The sequence below is a fragment of the Anomaloglossus baeobatrachus genome, chromosome 3 (assembly GCF_048569485.1).
Source record: "Anomaloglossus baeobatrachus isolate aAnoBae1 chromosome 3, aAnoBae1.hap1, whole genome shotgun sequence".
NCBI lineage: Eukaryota > Metazoa > Chordata > Amphibia > Anura > Aromobatidae > Anomaloglossus > Anomaloglossus baeobatrachus.
Window position 1 is genome coordinate 403,656,982 of NC_134355.1, and position 20,898 is coordinate 403,677,879.

The following is a 20,898-nucleotide window of genomic DNA, read 5'->3' on the forward strand; positions in this document are numbered from 1 at the left end:
TGATCAGAGTGAGATCCATTTTTCTCAGAGGTGCAGCATAAAGACAGAAAGTCACTCCATCTTCACCATTCAATCAGTTCTGTGAACATTTTTCTCACATTATATATTTTATTCTGCGACATGGTGATAACTTTTGTTGGAGTACAGATTGTTCATGGGTGTAATATCCTGAAAACTACAGCAGAGATTGAGCAGACATAGCCTGCTAGAATGTGTACACAATGTCCTCAGATGCTTCACGTTCATTTGTGTCGGACTTCACATTCTTCAGGTGGACTTTTTTTCAGTCAAGACTGTGTAGAGTAGACCATGGTTCCTCAACCTGTGTTTCGGGATCCACATATGGCTCTCGGGCCTGTGATGTGTGGCTCGCGGCTATCTTCCAGCCTGGTGCATTTGCATCAGGTCTAGCAAACAGCTGTGAGGAGAAGGTCTTCAGATGGTGACTTTTGTGAGTAGCTTCAGATCTGAATGGGGTAGGATCCCCTGGATCTTGGTATACTGCCTTGGTGTGATTTCTGTGGAAAAGCTTTGGCTGTCATTATATCGGTAATGTGGGATCTGGGTGTCACGATTAGGTCGGAGTCACACTTGTAAGTGCATTGTGTGTAACTCATGCGAGTCTCTCATTGAATCACCCGGCTCGGCCGCACACTCTTCTGACAGGAGCTGGTCGGTTGCATGTATCTCTATGCAGCTGAGATGCTCCTGTCCGGAGAGTGTGCGGCCATGCTGGGTGATGTGATGTGAAACTCGCGTGAGTTACACGTGATGCACTTGCAAGTGTGACTCTGGTCTTATGAGAGGGGTGGGGAGCTGTATGTGGCTCTCAAGGTCAGCAAGGTTGGGACCACTGGTGTAGACCCATATGAATCATTTCAGATTTGGTAATTTTGCTTGATATTGTTACTAGACAGTTGAAATGTTGGCACAGTAGTACTGTTGTACCCCAGGCAACTTTCTACTTGACTGTATTTGATGATTATGGTCACATGTCCAAGATGCCGAGGGTTCAGTATAATTTTTAGCAATAAACTTGAATATTTCCTACTCCTGTTTCTGGCTATCACATAAGGACAGTGAGGCCCTGTGCACACCCTGAGTATTTGGTGATATCTTTACCTCAGTATCTGTAAGCCAAAACCAGGAGTGTGTGATACATACAGAAGTGGTGCCCGTGTCTCTATTATATTTTCCTTTTATTGTCCCACTCCCGGATTTGGCTTAGGCCTCTGCCACACTTACGTGACAAAACATAACGATCTGTCACGTACGTGTTAAAGGGGTGGCTTGTTCCCCGTGTGCCATGTTTATGGCACGTACGTGTTCTCCGTGTGTTATACGTAATAACACACGGAGAACGGAAAGTCCTGCCTACCTGCATTATCCGGCGCTGTCTGTGGTGCTGAATGACAGCGTCCGGCCAAAGCCACGCCCCGCTGACGCTGCGTCCGGTCCCCAGTGAAGAAGAAGCGTTGTTCAAATTCACTGGGGGACGGATGCAGGGGACAGCCGCGGCAGAGACTGCAGGTATGGTGGAGGTGAGTATGTGTTTTTATTATTTTTACACTGACACGTGTCTTTCTCCGGCGCGTGTCACACGGGCCCGCATCCACACTACATCCGAGTGGTACGGGTGCGGACCGTGTGACACCCGTACTGCCAGAGCAACACGGACATGTCAGCATTTTTATAAAACGGACACACGTAAGTACGGAATGGACACACGTTCCGTTCCAGAATACTTACGTGTGTCCAAAACAATAACAATACATAGGACCACGTGGGCCCGTGTCTCTGGTACGTGAAAAAAAGGCACACACGTACCGGAGGCACGTGAGTGTGACGGAGGCCTTATAAATACTAAGGTAAAAACTCACCAAATACTCAACGTGTGCATGGGGCCTAAGTGGATACATGGCTGTAGTATACAACTAAAGTTGTAACAGGTTGTAATGAAAATTCATCACATAAACTAGTTTATTTTTTTTCTTCCAATACTAGGGACCATTTCCAGGGAGGTATCCTGGTGAAAAAGTCATAGTTCAGAAGCTGTGCTGCTGTATACAAGTGTTTAGTGACCCAGAGTAGTCACCTGCTGCAATCATCTCTAGTTGCTGGGCAACAGTACTGCGTTATTGAGGCAGCAGTATCAGCCCTGATGTGATTATGTGCGGACCACTCGGGCTGGAAAAATACACAACCATGCGAACAGCTCCATAAACTATAAGGCCATGTGCACATATTGAGTAACTGGTGAGTTTTTACCTCAGTATCTGTAAGCCAAAACCTGCAGTGGGTGGTAAATACAGAAGTGGTGCCGTGTTTTTATTACACTTTCTCTGGGGCCACACGGGCACTACTGCGATCCACTTGCATGAGACTCGGCTCGTGCTGGCAGTACAGCAGAGTCGAGTGTCATGCCTGTGTCCTTGCAACTGAGGTCCGTTTGTGCGAGCAGACCTCAGCTGCGGGGGGCGGGCCGGCACTCAGGAGGGGTGGGAGGGATTTCTCTCCCTCTCTACTGCGTAGCCGGCTATTGCCATTCTCGCACTGCACTAGCAGTACACCGGTGTACTGCGAGTGCAGTGCGATTTTTCTCTCGCCCCATTCACTTGAATGGGTGCGAGAGAAAGAGACTCAGCTTACAATCGCAGCATGCTGCGATTGTTTTCTCAGTCCGATTAGGGCTGAGAAAATAATCGCCCATGTGTGCTGACACACAGGCTAGAATTGGTCCGAGGGGAATGCGATGTTTTATCGCACTCCACTCGCACCGATTTTCTCGCCGTGTGGCTTAGCCCTTGTCTCACTCCTGGTTGTGGCTACAAATACTGAGGGAAAAACTCACTAAGGCCCTGTGCGCACTAAAAAATGGAATTTTCTTAAGAAAATTCCGGACCCTCTGAAAGATTACCGCACCCGAGGTAAAAACCGCAGCAAACCGCACCCAAAAACCGCATGCGGTTTTACCGCGGTTTTGCTTCTGCTTTTCCGCGGGTTGTTCCCTGCGTTTTTTGACCATTATCTATAACAAAAACCGCAGGTACCTGCAGAAAAGAAGTGACATGCAATTCTTTTTGCCACAGAAAACATGCAGCAAAACCTGTTTTTGGAAAAAAACGCAGTGTGCGCACAGCATTTTTTTTTACCATAGGTTTTGCTGGGGAAGGACTGCAACAAGGTCATTTTCAGCAGGAAGACATGCAGCAGATCCGCGGTAAAAATCGCAGCGTGCACACAGGACCTAAATACTCAGTGTGCACGTGACCTTGAAGGTGCAAGCTCCAGTGAAAAACTGATCCGAATGAGCTCCCAGGATAACTTGAATAATTAAAATATCTTACAATGAAACACATATTTGGTAATTTTTTATTTATAAAACAGAACCTTTAATTAGTCATAATATGAAGACAAATAGATCTTTCTATTGTCATTAGCTGACTGGTCAATGGCTGTGTGAATGTAGGCCTCAGTGAGCCTCGTATCTATTTCTTTTCTGAAATGTGATTTGTCCCTTTGTTGCTTGGCATTGTCTGTACGTTGTTGGCTTATGGATAGAAATTTCCAGCTCTGACACCTGTCACATTCTATTCAGAATCGGTGACGCTAGGACCCATTTCCCAGCTGGTGCCTGGAAATGACAAGTCTGTCTGTGACCAGGGAGTCTCTCCGTGTAGCCACGTCATGTGGAGTGCATCTGCCACCAGAATGCCAGGGAGAGGGCCTAAAGCTACCCAGGAGGCTAGATGAGCACATTACCTGTACAATTACTAGAGCTGGTGTCCAATTTGCAATATGTTTTTAGATTTTAAGAGCAAAGGGGAATATTCTGACCAAAAGAATGAAAGTACGATGCAAGAAAACCTTATGTAGACAGTGTTGGTGAAAAAAACTGTATGTGATGGAATTTTGAAAATATATAAAAATCAACCTTTTACTTTACAAGCAATTTTACCCTTGCCGACCTGTGTATTTGGCAACCAGACTGGCACCACTCCTCTGCACACGGTACTGTGTTCTGTGCTGGGCTCTCAGCATGCACATCTGGCACTGCATCCAATACCAAGTACAGACGAGGTGACTATATATATATGTATGTATGTATGTATGTATATGTGTGTGTTTTCTTTTTACCATCCTGAACCTTTTAAGTTTAACTTTAAAGTAGGCGATATCCTATTCCTTCCTTTACTTGCCTTTCTAACAATTCACAATTTAGGCTACTTTCACACATCAGTTTTTTTTCATCAGGCACAATCCGGAAAAAAACGGCTAAAACGGATCCGGCGCCGGATCCGTTTTATCCCCATTGATTTGTATTAGCGCCGGATTGTGCCTGATGGCCTTGCGTTGCATCCGGCTTTTACTGGATCCGTCATAATTGCCTAAAGCGGCGGCCGGAGACAAGGTATCTTGTAACGTTTTTTGGTTCGGCAAAAAAAAATGCATCGCGCCAGATCGGGCATGTTTTACAATGGAAGCCTATGGACGCCGGCGTAATGCGGTAAAAAACGGATCAGATCGCCGGATCCGTTTTTGTAAACTGAGCATGCTCCAATGTATTGTCAAAAATGGATCCAGCAAAAAAAAAAACGGACGAAAAGGATGCAAAAACGTATGCGCCGGATCCGTTTTTTGACGGATCAGGTGTATTGGAACTGTCAAAAAAAGGATCAGGCACATCAGTTTTTGCATATTCTGCGCCGGATCCGTTGCATCAGGCACACGCCGGATTGTGCCTGATGCCAAAAACTGATGTGTGAAATTAGCCTTACCTGGAAGATACACTATCAGACGTGTTCGCTCACATGTTACTGCTATATTTGCAAAATAATTATAAGCTACAAAGGAATAATGATCCTCGACCATGTTACGACTAAGCACCAGGAGAGGGCCCTGAAGGCAGCGTGTGGTCACAGCCAGGAAATGTGACTTATTATTAGGTTGCATTATACAGAGCTCCAGATAAAGAGCATTACTGGGAAGCATTGATAGGAAATTTATACAACGAGGTTTAACAACCAGGGTTAAAAATACGCTGTTACCAAGAAACATAGAAGCTACACTCGTAGATTAATGATCAACTTCCTTTAGAGAGGCAATATCTGTCATTCCCAGAAGCAGGTCAGGTTATAATAAGTACATATTTATTCTGGAATATATACACTTATCATTATAGCGCTCAAGTAAATATGTGCACATTTCTACACACGGTGATGTATGGCATCAGCTATCAGAGATGTGACCAGTGGTAATAGACCGCTTGTACAGCGAGATTAAATGCAGTCATTCTTTTAATATCATCACTTCAGCGATAAGTTTGTTTTTCATCCCTGGAGTGGTGCTTTTAATCTAAGGTTCCTGTCCCTACTCATATATTCACCTTTTTTTGGCGCCACTCCTGTCGGTCTCCAGCAGTTTGTGACCTTTCATGGAGCGTGCCAGAGGTTACAGCTCAATACAAGTCTATGAAAGCCTTGTTCTGGCCTCATTCTGGCTCTCATAGACTTGCATTGAGACCTTGAGGTGTAACTTCTAACGTCCAACCACACTTTATGGGCACAAGATGGCGCCGCAGGACCGGAGTGGTTCTGATTAAAAATGAAGACGCAGGAGGGTGAATATATGAGTAAAGACAGGGAACTCAGATTAAAAGCACCAAAAAAATGTTAGAGTGGTGCTTAAGGTCTCGCTCCCACTTGTGTATAAATGCATACAATGCCATCTGATTTTTTTTCCTGCACCCATTGACTTGCATTGGCGAGTCTCATGACGTGGCCATACACAGCATACTCGATTTTTTGCTTAGCCCAATTACAGCTGGGATTAAAATAAAATCGCAGATGGATACTGCCTCAATGAGTAATATTGCTGTGAGTGCAATCTGATGTTTTAGCGAGCCCTAAGGCTCAGACTGACTAAAATAATAAAAGGAGTAAGGGTACTTTCACACTTGCGTTTATTTCCTTCCGTTACATTCCGCCCTTTTGGAAAACAGCGGAATCCGTTAACGGATTCCGCTGTTTCCCATAGACTTGTATGGGTGACGGATTGTACCAAAAGGACCTGCGTTGCTTCCGCTGGGCGACGCTCCGTTGCTTCCGCCCAGCGGGAGGAACGCAGCATGTAACGTTGTTTTGAGCAGTGGAATCCTCTGGATTTCACTGCGCATGCTCTTTTTTTTTTTTTTAAATCAAACTTTATTTTGGCTTGCGCTGGCCGAACGTTCAGCTGAGCGCCCGGCCGTCGGCAAGCGACAGCGCTCAGCTGAGCGACCGGCCGCCAGCATGCCCGGCCGCCGGCAAGTCACAGCGCTCAGCTGAGCGCCCGCCGGCATGCCCGGGCGCCGGCAAGTGACAGCGCTCAGCTGATCACCCGGCGGCCGGCTACTGGGAGCGATCAGCTGATCACCCGGCGACCGGCTACAGGGAGCGATCAGCTGATCACCCGGCGGCCGGCTACAGGGAGCGATCAGTTGATCGTTCACAATAGTCTGCCGCTGGTAAAACTGTAAAAAAAAAAACAAAAAAAACAAAACGAATTGCGTTGTTTTGCAGCATCCGTTGCATCCGTTGTGCCACTATATGCAACACATCCGTTGCATCCGTTACACAACGCAATGCAACGGATACCGTTCAACGCAAGTGTGAGACTAGCCTAATACTTTTCCTTGACATTCCCCTACAGTTCTTACACTGACCCAGATGCAGTAGTCTCTACTTCTTGTCACTTTAGAAATGGTCCGTGAAGTCTTGTAACAAGTGTTTCCAGCCATAGAGCGATTGATAACATCTATGGTATATACGGATTTTTTATGGTTGCTACATATTTTATTATTTGCTATATTACATTGTTATGTTAAAGCAAGATTAGCTGTCATTTCTGTATCTTTCTGGATGAATCATACTATATATTTCTATACTGATATTTAAAGAGTACAAGTCACTTGCCATTAATAAGTGTTTTTTTTGTACCTGGTGTAAATGCCGATCTCCTGAATCTGGCATTGTTTATTGTTCATGCTTTTCTTAATTTCTGAGATATGTCCCCCTTTTTCTTATATATAAACATAGTCTATTTATCAACTGGGTGTGGTCATCAAGAAGGCTCCCATACAGAAGAATTGGGGACCACACCCCTTTGCATAGCAAGACTAGATCTACATACAATGAAGGGGGCTGGGGGCAAATCCCAAGAATGGAAAGGCGCAAGAAAAAAAAAAGGAAAAATAAAAGATTTAGGAGCATGTTGAATTCGTCAGCATCATATACAGGACTGGTCATCATACCATGTAGAACTGGTCAGCATCCTATGTAGGACTGGTCATCATACCATGTAGAATTGGTCAGTATCATATGCAGGACCGGTCATCATACCATGTTGAATTGGTTATCATCGTATGCAGGACTGGTCATCATACCATGTTGGATTGGTCAGTATCCTATGTAGGACTGGTCATCATACCATGTAGAATTGGTCAGTATCATATGCAGGACCGGTCATCATACCATGTTGGATTGGTCAGCATCATATGCAGGACTGGTCATCATACCATGTTGGATTGGTCAGCATCATATGCAGGACTGGTCATCATACCATGTTGGATTGGTCAGCATCATATACAGGACTGGTCATCATACCATGTTGAATTGGTTATCATCGTATGCAGGACTGGTCATCATACCATGTAGAACTGGTCAGCATCCTATGTAGGACTGGTCATCATACCATGTAGAATTGGTCAGTATCATATGCAGGACCGGTCATCATACCATGTTGAATTGGTTATCATCGTATGCAGGACTGGTCATCATACCATGTTGAATTGGTTATCATCGTATGCAGGACTGGTCATCATACCATGTTGGATTGGTCAGTATCATATGCAGGACTGGTCATCATACCATGTTGAATTGGTTATCATCGTATGCAGGACTGGTCATCATACCATGTTGGATTGGTCAGTATCCTATGTAGGACTGGTCATCATACCATGTAGAATTGGTCAGTATCATATGCAGGACCGGTCATCATACCATGTTGGATTGGTCAGCATCATATACAGGACTGGTCATCATACCATGTTGAATTGGTTATCATCGTATGCAGGACTGGTCATCATACCATGTTGAATTGGTTATCATCGTATGCAGGACTGGTCATCATACCATGTTGGATTGGTCAGTATCATATGCAGGACTGGTCATCATACCATGTTGAATTGGTTATCATCGTATGCAGGACTGGTCATCATACCATGTTGGATTGGTCAGTATCCTATGTAGGACTGGTCATCATACCATGTAGAATTGGTCAGTATCATATGCAGGACCGGTCATCATACCATGTTGGATTGGTCAGCATCATATGCAGTACTGGTCATCATACCATGTTGGATTGGTCAGCATCATATGCAGGACAGGTGATCATACCATGTTGGATTGGTCAGCATCATATGCAGGACTGGTCATCATACCATGTTGGATTGGTCAGCATCATATGCAGGACTGGTCATCATACCATGTTGGATTGGTCAGCATCATATGCAGGACGGGTCATCATACCATGTTGGATTGGTCAGCATCATATGCAGGACTGGTCATCATACCATGTTGGATTGGTCAGCATCATATGCAGGACGGGTCATCATACCATGTTGGATTGGTCAGCATCATATGCAGGACCGGTCATCATACCATGTTGGATTGGTCAGCATCATATGCAGGACTGGTCATCATACCATGTTGGATTGGTCAGCATCATATGCAGGACTAGTCATCATACCATGTTGGATTGGTCAGCATCATATGCAGGACGGGTCATACTATGTACAATTGTCATTTTCATGTACTGATTGTGACCTGCAGAGTCTTATGGAGGAGGCGTACTTGTGATGAGCTCATGCTCATTGCTTCTAGCCGATGCCACTCTCTGCTTTTGTTCTTCATTACAGATATATCTATAATTCTGTGTGGGAATAGGCCATGGAATGTGGATTATTCATAGATTTACCAGGTGAAAAACAAAACAGACGTCAGGCGGCTGATGGTGGAAAATGTTACTTCATGATTACACATCCAGCAATCCGCGCTCTGCACTTCGTTTTTATGGGGAATTCTGTTGCCACATGGTGAGTAATAGATAAAATGCTGTGTAAAAAGCAGCAAAAGTCAGGAAAACCTGCGTTTTGGCTGTAGTTCTTTTTTACTGCCAAGAGATCAGGTTGCAGAAAAAAAGCAACTTGTGAACATAGCCTTAATGTTACTAGGCTGATGCGCACACTTATCTGGGTCATGAATGATAAGTTTGGGACTTGTATAGATTATTCTAAAGAATTTCACATTGAATATTTACATTTAGACCTGTTTTTATATGTATTATGTTCATTTTTCTTTAAAGGGCTTGTCCAAGTGAGAACAAGTGAATAAATGAAACACTCTAATATACTAAAATTAGGAAGGCTGCCTCACTGCCTTACAATGCTAATGATTGGATCTCATATTTATAGCCCATATATGTAAGTATAGGCAGACAAACTTTACAATATTGCTGGATCATAGTATTATTAGGGGGTGGTGAACAGAAGAGGCACTCGCTTAACACCTTACAGTACAGTATATGCAAATGAATATCGCCATCTGCTGGTTGAAAAGTACAAGCTGGAACTAAAGAGTGGAGTGTGTTTCCCAAAGGAAAAGTTAAGAAGAGATGCTGGGTCAGTTGATAGCAGAGGATGCACGTCTATGGCTACCAATGCCATAGAAGCATCCAAGAGTGACCCAAACCTGAAGAAGACCTGAGCTACACCGGTTCCACAAAAAGACCGAACACCGGCACCAGAAGATGTTCTGAGGCCATTGCTTCCTATCCAGACTCATAGTATAAAGTGAGTAAAGTTAAGCCCGCTTTACACGCTACAAGATATCTTACGATGTGTCGGTGGGGTCACGTCGTAAGTGACGCACATTCGGCATCGTAAGGTATGTTGTAGCGTGTGACAGCGACGTGCAATTGCGATTGAACGAAAAACCGTTCATAGCATAGTTCATTCCTGACGAATTGAACGTCAGATTGTTCATCGTACCCGGGGTAGCGCACATCGCATTGTGTGACACCCCGGGAACGATGAACAGATCTCACCGGCTTCATTCGGCTCCCGGCCCAGAATGCGGAAGGAAGGAGGTGGGCGGGATGTTTACGTCCCGCTCAGCTCCGCCCCTCCGCTTCTATTGGCCGGCTGCCGCGTGGCGTCGATATGACGCCAAACGTCCCTCCCACTCCAGGAAGTGGACGTTCGCAGCCCACATCGAGGTCGTATGGTAGGCAAGTACGTGTGACGGGGGTTAATCGTATGTGCGGCACATTCAACAAATTGAACGTGCTGCACATACGATGGGGGCGTTGCAAATCACATACGATATCGTATGCGAAATTGCAACGTGTAAAGCAGGGTTTACCCACTAAAATTGGACTTGCGGCTTAGTTGGTTGTGCCATAACTGTTAGGGCTTGTGTGTTGTTAGATTGTGTTATCTAGATAAGGGGGGATCGTGACAGAAGCTTATGCATGTCTGACAGAGAGACTAGGGCTAAGATAACTTCGTGATGCTTGTTATTTAGTGTTATAAGTAGCCAAGTGTAGTAATATTGCATTTGTATTTTGTACATTTCTTACCGAGTTTAATCTGTTATATCAACGTGACTTACTTCTGATCGTATATTACTGCCAATACTCCTTTATTTGTATAAAATAAAAGCCTGTTGTTATTCACCACTGAGTCGCCTTTACTGCGCCGTTGCATTCTCGTATCTGTATGACCATCCAATGTGAAGTTGAAGCGTTGTGTATTTAGTGCAGATTTTCAGCACATAGTATCTGTAGCATATTATAATAATGGGGAATTTTATATTAATCTCATCCCAGCATTTTTCTTAGTGCCTTAGGGCTCGTGTGCACGTTGCATTTTTCCTTGCGTTTCCGCAGCGTTTTAAGCACCAGCGTCTCATTGTCAAAATGCATGAGTTTTGGTTTTCAAGCAAAATCTATGGGATTTTGACAAAATTTGTGCGCACGTTGCTTTTTTAAACGCAGTGTTTTGATTGTCAAAAATTTGACAAAATATCTGCGTTTAAAAAAGCAGCCTTTAAATTCTTTTGTCCGTTTGGGCAATGTTCTACACCCATTGAAATCATTGAGTTGTTGAAAAACGCTACCAAAATGCTAAGCAGTGCGTTTGCACTGCATTTTTGTTGCGATCCGCATGTTTATTTGACATAACAAATGCAGGTCTTTCGGTCGGTCTCTCTCTCTATGTCTCTATCTCTCTCTCTGTCAATGTCGGTCTCTCCCTCCCACCCCTTCTCTCATACTCACCGATCCACGATCACTGGCGCAACGCTGCATGGCTGTCACACTGTGGCGGCTTCTCCTCTTTTGAAAATGCCGGCCGCTCATTATTCCATCTCGTATTCCCTGCTTCCCCCGCCCACCGGCGCCTATGATTGGTTGCAGTCAGACATGCCCCCACGCTGAGTGACAGCAGCCTCACTGCAACCAGTCACAGCCGCCGGTGAGCGTGTCTATATCGTGCAGTAAAATAAATAAATAAATAATTAAAAAAAAACATGCGTTTCCCCCCCCCCCCCAAATGATACCCAGCCAAGATAAAGCCACACGGCTGTGGGCTATTATTCTCAGGATGGGGAGCACCATGTTATGGGGAGCCCCCATCCTAAAAATATCAGCCAGCAGCTGCCCAGAATAGCCGCATCCATTAGCTGCAACAGTACCGGGACTCTACCCGGCTCTTCCCATTGCTCTGGTGCGGTGGCAATCGGGGTAATAAGGAGTTAATGGCAGCCCATAGCTGCCACTAAGTTTTAGCTTATTGATGGCAGGCGTCACTGAGACACCCCCCCATCACTAAATTGTAGAGAAAGTAAATAAACACAAACACCAAAAAATCCTTTATTTGAAATAAGAGACAAAAAAAACACCCTCTTTCACCACTTTATTAACCCCTCAAAAACACCTCCAGGTCCGACGTAATTCACACAAGGTCCTACGATGCTTTGAGCTCTTCTACATTGGAAGCTGACAGCGAGCGGCCATAGAGAAGGACTGCTAGCTGCGAGCTCCACGCAGCAACAGAAGTGAGTCGCGCGATCAGCTGTGCTGTCACTATGGTTACCCGCGGCCACCGCTCTCAGGTGGAGGACTGCAGATTTGCCCACGGGTAACCTGAGTGACGGCACCGCTGATCGCGCGTCTCACTTCAGTCACTCAGGGGATTTACGGTCATGGGTGAGTCCTTCACGTGTGACCGCAAATCAGGCTGCCACACAGAGACAGACGCGCGATGTCAGTGAACTCGGGTGAAGCTCTGACATCACTGCTGCGGACTCCTGGGTCCTGGCACTGACCTCGGAGGTTCATCTGAGTTCATGACTGCACACAAAGACAGAGCCGTGGGATGACAATGAAGTCGGGTGCAGATCATCTGAGTTCATTCTCATCGCCCGACTCTGTCTGTGTCTGCTGTCAGTGGGCATGGAGCCGAGCTGGGGGACCGCACTGACAAAAATGCATCCAAACGCATGTAAAATGCATGCATAATGCATAAAAATACATGCGTTCATTCTTTTTGTCAAAACACAGTGTCACGTCTGCCAGAGGGTGCATTTATTTCTGCACTGGTCAGGACGCAACGTGCGCACGAGCCCTTAGTGCAGAATTGCTGTGCTGACTGGCTTTGTGGTCTAGATTTCCATGGCATTAGACCTCTGACCTGTCATTGTTTTGTTGCCTCGTTTAGAGGATTTCTACAACAAAAACATACTTAACAATTGCAGAAAATGTGTGGCTTTCAGATGCATTAATGCTGCTGATTTCAGTCTAAAATCTGAGCCAAATAACCAGCATATGAAGCGGGCCTATCAGCATGTGTTTTCTGGCATCTTACTGTGTAATGATAGAAGACAGTTGGACGTTATTGGCTGTATCTTCGGTGGTAGCAGCTGTAACGTGCTTCCATGTTACACGGAATTACAAACATGCTTGTGTTTATTTCTGTGGGGTTGTGGTTCTTCTCATTATTCTTCCAAAATCACTTCTGTGTATACTACTATAATATAAGCCATCCACTCAATCATTTTCAGGTCGCATTTCAAGGATCCCATAGCTGCCAGCTGAATAAAGTGTTCTTATTAATTTATTTTTCTTCCATACATTGCAGCGCTTTACAGACAATGTCACTGTCCCCAATGGGACTCACAATCTAAATTCCCTACCACCAGAGAATGTGGAGGAAACCCATGGAAACACGGGGAGAACATACAAACTCCTTGCAGATGTTGTCCTTGGTGGGATTTGAACCTTGGACTCCAATACTCCACAGTTACAGTACTAACCCCATAGCCATCATGCAACCCTTCTTCTTTTGCTTTCGAGGTTGTCTGTATGTAAAAAAAAAAAAAAAGTTTCAGATTCAAGGATAACCTGTAACAAGCAATAAGTTAATGATGTATGCTCACCTGTTCTCACCCTCATGGCTCCAGCACAGACCATTCCTGTGATCTCCACTGGACAGGCAGCGATGACATCCTATTTTTCTGTCACTTAACTGTCAGCTGTAATCCTTATTTAAGGAATTGTCTATGAGGGGGCCACACCCTAAGGTTATGTTGCATATTTGATATGAATTTCCTCTGCTGCCTTATTTGTGAAAATCCAGTGTAATACAGTACCAGCTACATTCATGGCTGAAAGTGGTGGCACCCTTAAAATTGGTCCAGTAAAGTAAGTATTTCTCCCAGAAAACTATTGCAATTACACATGTTTTGTATTACACATTTATTTCCTTTATGTGTATTGTAACAACACAAGAAAAACCTGAAAAAGGCAAATTGGACATATTTTCACCCAAAACTCCAAAATGGGGGGGACAAAATTGTTGGCACCCTGAGCCTAATATTTGGTTGCACACCCTTTGGAATAAATAACTGCAATCAATCACTTCCTATAACCATCAACAAGCTTCTTATACCTCTCAGATGGAATTTTTAGCAAACTGCTCCAGGTCTTTCATATTTGAAGATTGCCTTCTCCCAGCAGCAATTTTAAGATCTCTCTACAGGTATTCATTGGGATTTAGATCTGGACCCATTGCTGGCCACTTCACAACTCTTCAGTGCTTGGTTTCCATCTATTTCTGTGTGCTTCTTGAAGTATGTTTGAGGTAATTGTCCTACTGTAAGACCCATAACCTAGAACGCAAAGCCAGCTTTCTGACACTGGGCATTACATTGGGACCCAAAATTCTTTGATAGTCTGCAGATTTAATGATACTTTGCACACAGTCAAGGCACCCAGTGTCAGAGGCAGCAGCAAAACAAGCCTAAAATATCTTTAAACCTCCACCATATTTGACTGTAGGTACTGTGCTCTTTTTTTTATAGGCCCTCATTCCAATTTCAGTAAACAGGAGACTGATGTGCTTTACCAAAAATCTCTATCTTTGTCTCATCTGTCCATAAGGCACTTTCTCAGAAGGAATTTGGCTTATGTACATTTTGGCAAACTGCAGTCTAGCTTTTTTCACGTCTCTGTGTCAGCAGTGGAATTCCTCTTAGTCTCCTTTTTTAGCGTTTCATTTCATTCAAATGACACTGATGCCCCCTGAGCCTGCAGGACAACTTGAATTATTCTGGAACTTGATTGAGGCTGCTCATCCATCATTCGGAGTATCCTGCATTGCAAGCTTTCAACAATTTTTCTCTGCTGTCCACATCCAGGGAGATTAGCAACAGGGCCATGGGTTGTAAGGAAGGAATAGTAAGATCTCTAGAGATGGACTTTTATGCGGGCGTCACACAATACGATCTATCGTGTGATAGCACGAGCGATCGTACCCGCCCCCGTTGTTTGTGCGTCACGGGCAATTAGTTGCCCGTGGTGCACAAAGTCGTTAAACCCCCGTCACACGCACTTACGTGCTGAGCGACGTTGCTCTGGGCGGCGAACATCCACTTCCTGAAGGAGGAGGGACGTTTGGCGTCACAGTGACGTCACACAGCGGCCTGCCAATAGAAGCGGAGGGGCGGAGATGAGCGGGACGTAACATCCCGCCCACCTCCTTCCTTACGCATTGCCGGTGGAGGCAGGTAAGCTGCGTTCGTCATTCCCGGGGTGTCACACGGAGCGATGTGTGCTGCCTCGGGAACGATGAACAACCGGCGCAGAGAAGAAGAAACGACTCTTTGATAATGAGCGATGTGTCAACGAGCAACGATAAGGTGAGTATTTTTGCTCGTTCACAGTCGCTCATAGCTGTCACATGCTACGATATATCAAACGATGCCGGATGTGCGTCAGTTACGACGTGACCCCGCTGACATATCGCACGGTATATCGTCTCGTGTGATGCCCGCATTATTCTTAAGATTGTTGATAGTTTTCAACAATTTTGGTTCTTAAGTCCTCAGACTTCTTTCTGTTGGCCATGCTTAGTGTGGCATACACAGACACACAATGAAAAGATTCAGTCAACTTCTCCACTTTTTATCTGGTTTCAGGTGTGATTTTTATATTACCCACACCTGTTACTTACCAAAGGTGAGTTTGAATGAGCATCACATGCTTGATATAAAGTTATTTATTTTCTGAGATGATTGATCTTAGAATAGTGTAAAAATGCTCTAGATTTATTAAGTGAGGTGCACCTTTTATTAAATTTGCAGTATGATTATTTTCAGACTGCTGTATAAAGTACCAATCTTGTAGAAACAAAAACTTTGTTTTCAGTTCTTCGCCATTTTCAAAAAAACATTCTAGCTGATCACAAATTTCTTTTTAATCCTGAAACTTTACAATATTTGGTAATTTTTTTTTACAGTATTGAGTAATACATTACATCTTTTATTGAGCAACAGTATTAGTACTCCACTAAGCGTCTGTTGCTATTTTAGGATTCTGTAGTCACTAATCAGGAGGGTAAAATATTTTTTGTTACAGTGGGGTCATATGTGGGATATATCTTTTTATATGCCTATTTAGTGGGATACATTGCAGGCATAATGGAAGGCTATACATTTTTGTTCACATGTCCGATTGTCATCCATGTTAAATAAAAAAAAAAAGCGTGGCTCTCTTACAAATGGAGTATAAACGAAAACGTTTTGCATTTGTTTTTGTTCCGTTTGTAATGAATCATATTTTACAAAAGCAGTTTCTGAACACCTCTTGTGGGAATATGCACTGATCCTTTATCTGATGACATAACAGATGTTTTGATTAGTGATGAGCGAGCACTCCTGTGCTCGGTACTTGTAACGTGTAGTGATGAGCGCTCACTACCATCCTTAGGTGCTCAGTACTCGTAACGTGTAGTGATGAGTGAGCACTACCATGCTTGGGTGCTCAGTATTCGTAATGTGTAGTGATGAGCGCTCACTACCATCCTCAGGTGCTCAGTACTCGTAACGTGCAGTGATGAGTGAGCACTATTATGCTCGGGTGTTCAGTACTCGTACGTGTAGTGATGAGCGCGCACTACCATGCTCGGGTGCTCTGTATTCATAACGTGTAGTGATGAGCGCGCACTCTCATGCTCGGGTGCTCAGTATGTGTATGTGTAGTGATGAGCGAGCACTACCATGCTCGGGTGCTCTGTATTCATAACGTGTAGTGATGAGCACGCACGCTCATGCTCGGGTGCTCAGTACTTGTGCGTGTAGTGATGAGTGAGCACTACCATGCTCGGGTGCTCAGTACTCGTAATGTGTAGTGATGAGCGCGCACTACAATGCTCGGGTGCTCTGTATTCCTAATGTGTAGTGATGAGTGAGCACTATTATGCTTGGGTGCTCAGTACTCGTACATGTAGTGATGAGCGCACACTACCATGCTCTGGTGCTCTGTATTCATAATGTGTAGTGATGAGTGGGCACTACCATGCTCTGGTGCTCTGTATTCATAATGTGTAGTGATGAGTGCGCACTCATGCTCGGGTGCTCAGTATGCGTACGTGTAGTGATGAGTGGGCACTATCATGCTCGGGTGCTCAGTACTCGTAATGTGTAGTGATGAGCGTGCACTAGAATGCTCGGGTGCTCAGTATTCATAATGTGTAGTGATGAGCGAGCACTACCATGCTAACATTTTTTTACATTGAAGTCTGTGAAGACACAGATCATGGATCATAACTAGTGATGAGCGAGCACTTTCATACTTGAGTGCTTACTCGTAACGAGCAGTTGGATGCTCGGATGAACGCTTCTCGAGTACCTGAGTATAATGGAAGTCAATGAGGAACTCGAGCATTTTTCCAGATTTCTCGAAAAAATAATCAAGTTCCCCCATTGACTTCCATTTGACTCGGGTGCTTGAGTCACGCTCATCCGAGCATCCAAGTGCTTGTTACGAGTACCCGAACATGAAAGTGCTCACTCATCACTAGTTATGATCCATTATCCGTATCCTCATAGACATCAATGTAAAAAAAAAAAAAAATAATAAATAAAAAAAAATGAATGTTGTGCAGACTAGGATATTTTTTTTATTCAGCTAAAAAACAGATTGCAGCAACATTGCAGCGAAAAAGAATTGTTAGGATATTTCTGTCCCAACTCAAAAGAATGGAAGCTGTACGGGATCATTTTAGTTTCATTTTTGTCAAAACCTAAAGGGATTAAAAAAATGGGAACAACTGCAAGAATGTGAACAGAGCGTAATGTTACGTAAATAGAGCATAAGCTAAATATTAAATATCCAACATGACTGATGTTATAGTTATTCTGCCCTATTATCCAATTAATTTAGATATGTTGTGCCCAATCCTGCTCATTTCTGGTACAGTTAATCAATTCTGGTATACAAGATGCTAGCTGCCTGCTGAGAATTCATCATACTGACGTTACAGTGCCACCTAGTGGACGTATGTCAGAAATGCCTAGGTTTCGCACTCCAGGGCAGCGCTGCTTTCTGAAAGCACACTGGAGTGGAAGATCCCTTGACGTTAGAGATACAACGCCATCAACATTCAAACGATAAGTGCAATGTTTTTCTGATATTTTTTCATTTTGTAGTTTTTCTTTAATATGCTAGTACATATCTAATAGATGGCAACCACGAAGATAAATGGTACAGTGGAACACAGTATTGTGCAAGTTCTTTACTCTTCGGTGACTTCAGTGACTGACATGACTAAGAAGTTCAAAGATAACCTAAAACTGACGTTAGTATATGGTGTATGGTGACACCGGCCAAGCCAGATGTTATCGAAAATTTTGGCTTACAGCCCAATATGTATAGGGCCTCCTGATTGTCCCCCAACAGATGATATCGGAGGAAAGAAGGATCCAGTATTTCCGATTTCGGACTGCTGATCCTTTTGTTCTCTAGGAAATAAGTATCCACCAGAGAGGACAAGCATTGGCTATTTCATAGAGAACACAAGAACGCTTGCCCAGCTGAGGGCCACTATATCGGCCAAACGGCTATCTAAAGTGAAGGTAAAGCCTTAAGGGTACTTTGCATGCTGCGACATCGCTAGCGATCTCGTTAGCGATGGGAAATTCTAGATCGCAAGTGCGATCTTTCGAGATCGCACATGCATAAAATGACCTATGTGCGATCCCGAAAGATCGCACTTGCGATCTAGAATTTCCCATCGCTAACGAGATCGCTAGCGATGTCGCAGCATGTAAAGTACCCTTTAGGTCTCTATACAATATTCTTTTTGCATGTCTTTTGGGTTAAAAGTTTGTTTTTTATTTAGTTTTCTGGGGAAAATCTACAGGAATGAACAAACAAATAAAAACAAACAAACAACAAAGAAAAACATAAATGTCACATACAACAAATACATTTTAATGTTGACACCAAATTTATGATGGGTATTGCTACAATATTACCCTAGTTCCTTAGTTTTTTTAGTCTTTGTCTTTTTTTTTGTTGCCCAGGTTTATACATGTACATGTTTTCAGCTAACTCATCAGTTGAAACTTTTTGAAACTTTGGTAAATTTTTTGCACAATTGTACTCAAAAACTTTAGGGGACTAGAAAATGTGTCTTATTTTTTTTTTCTGGCCACCAAACCAGAGCCCGTCCCTGGTGCCTGCGTCCCTGGTGCCTGCGTCCCTGGTGCCTGCGTCCCTGGTGCCTGCTCTGATTAGTATGCCTGGAGTGATGTCATGTTTGGCTTTATATTGATGCCGGAAGGATGTGTGATCATTTGCAGAGCAGAACAGCACAGCTCCATCAGCTATTTATTGGACGCAGCCGGGAACTGTCCATCCGCCCCTGTTTGAATGAATGGGAGTGAATCTAGTGCTTCCACAATATAGTGACAGAGCTGTTTTGCTCCCCAACTCATTCACAGCCAGTACCGGGAACAGCTGATTGTTGTCCGAACCCTTTAAATAATTCCCTTCTTTGTGTTTGAAACACTCAAAAGATTTTTTAAAAAGCACTTCTGGAAATATACAATTAGGAGCATTTATGTTTTTATTTCTTTTGTTTTAGTTTTTTTTTAAATCGCCTTTTTACTCATGGAAAGAAAGCTGGATGAAAAGTGCGCGCACTGCCTCTGCTTGGCAGGTCTACACACTGTCAGCTGGGGGCTGGGATCAATAACTCTTTGTGGGAGGCTTTGGAAGAGTCAGTGAATATGGCGGAAGTAGTCAAAGGAGGTTGTGTTGTGACTTGGCATCTTAAACATCCACATACTCGATATAACCGTATTACTACTACAAATCACCCAAAGATTGCACTTGCTGTATCAGTTTTTGTATTTTACCATTGCCGCTTTCCTTCTAGTATAAGTGGCACACTACAAGGTAAATGTGAAAAAGTTTTGCTAAATGAATGCGGATACTGTGCAAACACTATTCAGCTCTGCAGCACACGGATTCCTAGACTCGGGCTTTTGTGTTTTTTTCTGGCACTGAGTATGTTTGCCTACCCCACACAGGGCCTTTCAATATGCCGCACAATACTCTGTTTGTGTCCAGATGCAACATTCACAAAGCGCCTGAATTTGAAATGCTTTCTAACCTTCTGCTCCTCGTGCTGGTGGCAATCGATGACGTGTCCAGTTCTGATAAGTGTCTCCTAATCACAGAAACAACAAATGAATCGCAATGAAACAAAATCACACAATGGTTTATCTACTCTTGGTGACCTTGCTGTACAGCAGTAGTCAAAATACTTCAATGATATTTTTAGGGAATAGTAATGCTACCTTGAACCATAGCCAAGCACTATGTATTAAGTCTGCTGTCTCACAATGAATGTCTTCTCTTCTAAACTGTGATTGCTGTCACTAAGGCTATGTGTACACGCTGCGTTTTTGACGCTGCGTTTTTGTGCGGTTTTGGCTGCTAAAAACGCACAAAAACGCACCTGCGGCACAAAAACGCGGCAAAAAACGCATGCGTTTTTACCGCGATTTGGTGCGTTTTGATGCGTTTTTTATCTCTGCGTTTTTCTGCGTTTTTTCCAATGCATTGCATGGGGGGGAAAACGCAGAAAAACGCAGGAAAGAATTGACATGTCCATTTTTTTTTTTTAACCTCAAAAACGTAGCTTAAAAAAAAAGTTGTGTGCAGACAGCAAAAATGAAAACTCATAGACTTTGCTGACCAAAAACGCACCCGAAAAACGTGCAAAAACGCCACGAAAAACGCACTGTGTGAACTTACCCTAAAAAGTGGAAGCATTTAGGAACCAGTCACTTTAGAGCAGGATCACCGAGTGCTGAGGCTTTAGTGCAGGGGTAGGGAACCTCCGGCCCACGGGCCGTATGCGGCCCATGACGACTTTTTCTGCGGCCCCCGGGCTGATTCTCAGGGACTGCAGTGCTGGAGCAGCAGCCGCATCTTGCTGGCTGCTGGCCC

General features: G+C 44.0%; 1 protein-coding gene across 21 annotated transcripts in view; it reads left to right on the forward strand.

Moving 5' to 3' along the window:
- DST (dystonin) overlaps nt 1-20,898 on the forward strand; it is an 879,552-nt gene that overhangs the window by 274,232 nt on the left and 584,422 nt on the right. The window lies entirely within an intron of this gene.